The 4745-nt window shown below is 35.4% G+C and overlaps 1 non-coding gene across 1 annotated transcript; it reads left to right on the top strand.

Annotated features, from left to right (window-relative positions):
* Positions 1-2529: 2529 nt before the first annotated feature.
* LOC125417701 (U6 spliceosomal RNA) lies at positions 2530-2636 on the top strand. Its single transcript, XR_007237226.3, has one exon. It is a non-coding gene; the product is annotated as a U6 spliceosomal RNA (small nuclear RNA).
* Positions 2637-4745: the final 2109 nt, after the last annotated feature.

Below are 4745 nucleotides of genomic sequence, written 5' to 3'. Positions count from 1 at the left end.
ATGTCACTCACAGAGAAGGATGGTTTTATCTCTACCAGCTACATTCTAGGGGAAAAAAGGAGAATTGCATGAAACACATCTATATCTGTCTTTAAACATTTTGTTCATCTCTTTGAACACTGTTTTATGTCTCCAACTAAATGTAAGTTTTAAAAGAACTAATCAACATTTTTCTATCTACCTAATTAAAAATCTATTCATCCATTCTGCTCCTATTTTCCTATTTATCTTTCCTTCACCCTTTTTGCCTTTCACTCACTTTTCCATCATCCTTCCATTTCTCAATCCCTCTACCTTCCTTCCATAGGGCCATTCATCTCTCTTATATCTAATCATCTTTTCATCCTTCAATTTTCCCACACACCCATTCATCTTTTCACCATTTATCCATTTATATATTCCTTATTTAATTATTTTCTCTTCCTTTCATCCACATTATACTCATATCTCTATGTACTCTTTCTGTCTTCCTTTCATTCACCCACCTAAGGAAACCATATTTTGAGCATCTTCCATGAAAGAAAGATAATCCTGAGCCCAAGAGACTAAGGTATCCATAACACCAACAAGAAAAAAAAAAATAGTAACGGCAAAGGACATCATCACTTGGACAAAGTGGCTGTCTACAGAATGGAAATTTTTTGTCAACTACATATCTGATATAGGGCTAATTTATAAATTGAATGAAGAACTCAAAAGACTATATCAAGAAAACAGATATTTTCAAAAAAGAAACATACATGACTGAGAAGCATTTCAAAAACTGCTTAACATTCAGTCATCAGGAAAATGCAAATTAATGCTACTTTGTAATTTCATCTTACATCAGTCAGAGTGGACAAGTTCAATAAAAGATTATGGCAGCTCATGATCAGGAAGATGTAAGGGTTATTCTTTTCTATTCCTGGTGGGAGTGAAAACTTGTACAGCCACTATGAAAATCAGTGTGGCAGCTATTCAAGAATCTGGGAATTTATTTATCTCAAAATCCAGCTATAGCACACAGGTATATAGTCAAGGGATTCTATACCCTACCACAGAGAAACTTACTTAATCATGTTCATTAATGCTCATTTCATAAAAGGCAGAAATTAAAAACAGCAAAGATGTTCATCAATGAATGAATGGATGAAGAAAATGTGGTACACTGGACACAATAGAGTAGTACCCAGATATCAAAAAATTAAATCATGAAATTGACAGATGAGTGGATAGACGCAGAAAAAGTCATTCTTTTTTGTAGGTAATTTTTTATTTTTAATATATTTTATTGAGCTATACCTTTTTCTCTGCTCCCCTCCATTCCTCTCCCCTCCCCTTTAATCCTCTCCAATAGTCTCCTTGCTCCTGATTTTCTGAGGAATCTTGTCTTTTTCTAATTCCCATGTAGATTAGATCCATGCATGTCTTTCTTAGGATCCTCACTGTTGTCTAGGTTCTCTGGGATTGTGAATTGTAGGCTGGTTTCCTTTGATATATGTCCAAAAGCCACTTATGAGTGTGTACATATGATATTTGTCTCTCGGGGTCTGGGTTATCTCAGTCAATATGATGTTTTCTAGATCCCTCCATTTGCCTTCAAATTTCAAGAGATCATTATGTTTTCTGCCGTGTGGTACTCCACTGTGTAGATGTACCACATTTTCCTCATCCATTCTTTGGCTGAGGGGCATTTAGGTTGTTTCCAGGTTCTGGCTATGACAAACAATGCTGCTATGAACATAGGAGAGCACATGTGACAAACGGAAGCCTATGGAATGGGAAAAGATCTTCACCACATCAGAGAGAGGGCTGATCTCAAAAATATACAAAGAACTCAAGAACTAGTCATCAGAAGAACAAATAATACAATTTAAAAAATGGGATAGATATCTAAACAGAGAACTCTCAACAAAGGAATATAAAATGGCTGAAAGACACTTAAGGAAATGGTCAACATTCTTAGCTATCAGAGAAATGCAAATCAAAACAACTCAGAGATCTTACACCTGTAGGAATGGTCAAGATCAAAACACTGATGACAACTTATGCTGGAGAGGTTGTGGGGTAAAGGCAACGAACACTTCCGCATTACTGGTGGGAGTGCAAACTGGTACAGTGCCTTTGAATATCAATATGGCAATTTCTCAGGAAATTAGGAAACAACTTTCCACAAGACCCAGCAATGGCACTTTTGGGTATATACCCAAAGGATGCTCAATCGTACCACACACAAAAAAAAATTCTTAATGAGGAAAACCAGACCCTAAAAGACAAATATAGTATATATTCACTAAATTTGTTTAGCAGCTGTTAAGTCTTTGTTAAGCAGGCTACCATCCATATACCCACTATAGCATGAATAAAAAGACTGGGGGAAGAATTGGATCATCTTTGGAAGGAGTAGATAGTTATGGATGAATAGGCGGTGGGGCTGGATTCAGTAGATTGAATGCAGAGCAGGAAGGAAAGGGGGTTGAGGGAGGAAACACACAGAATTACAGCTAAGTCTAAGTTCCATTTGTTGGTTTATACGAAAATATAATACAAGTGCTAACTTCAGCAGCACATATACTAAAATTGGAAGAATATAGAGTAGATTGGCATGGCCCCTGTGCAAGGAAGACACACAAATTCATGAAGCTTTCCATAAAAAAAAGAAAACATAATACAATAGAAGCTACCTAATATATATATATATATATATATATATATATATATATATATGAAAGCAAATATTGAAATTGCTAAATAATGGAAGAGAAGAGATAGAACCCTAATTGGACTTCTGTTATCATCAAATTAAGTTCTCTTTTTCTAGAATGGGTTTCATCTAATCAAATTCTTGGTCAAAGAGCCCATGTGAAACATCAAAACAATCCAGGTTATTGATAAACCTTTTGGTTGCTCTCTACAATCTGATAGTAATACTTATTGATAAAGACAATAATATGGTAACTCATTGAACACGAAAAATTCTTTGTTGCTTGTCTCGAGCCTTTGTAGAAGATACGTTGCGGGCTGCCAGAGTGGAAATGTTAACACCATCCTAGGTCTAATAATAATGACACAGAGTTTCTGAAAGTAACCAACCAGTATCTCATGGATTTAAGTCCCAGTCCATAAAATGGAACCCATCTCTTATACTGTTCATGTGACCAAGAACCCGAGATTAGACAGGCCAGTTACCTACTTAATATGATGTCTCCATTGACTACATCCCCTTAAAGCTCTGGAAAACCTGTAGAAGATAATGCAGAAAGCTTGTAAGAGACAGAGAAGATGGAAAATACTAAACCAATAAAGGCTTCTTAACACATCAGGACTGAAACCCATATGAACTTAGACCAAGGCAGCATACACAGAACTTGCACAAATCTAGGCCTAATGGGGTCCCAGCTCTGAGCATATAAGTGGGCATAAAGTCATATTCCTAACCTAAACGCTACCTCAAGTTCTCACACATGAAAACTTGGATACAAAATCCACACTTAAGGCCAGTCCTCATACCTAGAAGTATAAAGCCTAAGAAAAATGAACTCAATGCTATTTTTGGAGCTATTTTTATCTTATAATGTTTTGTTTGTGCATTTCATGTTCTTTTATTTCTATATCCTTTTGCTTATTATGGTGACTTATTATGTGTTTTTGTGGGATTTCTGCATGTACCAATATGTTTGTGTGTGTGTGTATGTGTGTGTTTATGACTGTGTATATTTTGTCTGCTTTTCTTTGGCTCTGCACTTTCCTGTCCATTCGTTTGATTTTCTTCCTATTTAGTCTTTATTTGTTTTATTTACTTTATTATTTTTTTAGATGCTTGTAATAATGAGAAAGAGCTTTGGGTGGATGGGAAGTTAAGGAGCGTCTGAGAGATGCTGGGTAACAGGAAGTCATAATCAGAAAATATTGTAAAAAAAACTATTTCAATAAAATAAAAAGTCAATTAATAAATAAAATTATTGGTTTTTAAATTTTATGATTTCCATAGAGAAAACAGTCAAAAAATTAAATGAATATTTATCCAGAAGAGAATCAATGATCTGGCTTCTATTTTCAGGTGTGAATTTTAATTTGCTTAATTGTGGAAGGCTAACTTAAAGTATTAGTGCTTTGTGTTTCTTTTCTCATAGTTTCTTGTTTAAAATTCAGGAGATAATGAGCAAACAGAATTTTTATTTATTTATATTTATTTATTTATCTATTTATTTATTTATTTTTGCTGCAATCACACGAAGTTTAATGACAAGATGACAAGACCGAAACCAGTGTACTGGGGCTGAGACTCATAACTCACGCAGGGGAAAATAGTTTGACCCTGAGTGACCTGGAGAAGGGATTTTTATAGGAAGGAACCATAGCCCAGTAATCCGAAAGGGGTAGGGAGGGTATCACAGAAAATTCCAAAAATACCAGTGACGACCACAAGGGGCAACTCCCTGCCTCTCAAGATCACTCTCAAGGTCATAATCAGCTAGTTCCTGAAACACAGTATTCCAAAAATACCAATGATAATTACTAGGGGGAAACTCCTAGTATATAATCTAACTTTATCTTCAGCTAGTTCCTGAAACCCTGAACTGGCTAATCCTAGATTTCTGATTTTCCTCTTCCTGCTAGATTTTTGGCTCTATTTTTTCCTGCTAGGGAGATCTGGATTTATCCAGGTTTTTCATCTCCCCACTTCTTCTAGTGCCTAGTTCTAATCATAGAACTAGATTTCAGTATCTTCTTGACCTTGTAAAGCACTAGAATGGTGGTGTAAC

The sequence above is a fragment of the Myodes glareolus genome, chromosome 14, assembly GCF_982192425.1.
Source record: "Myodes glareolus chromosome 14, mMyoGla1.1, whole genome shotgun sequence".
In the NCBI taxonomy this organism is placed as follows: Eukaryota; Metazoa; Chordata; class Mammalia; order Rodentia; family Cricetidae; genus Myodes; species Myodes glareolus.
The sequence above is the reverse complement of the archived record's forward strand: the minus strand, read 5'-3'. Positions and strand labels throughout refer to the sequence as shown.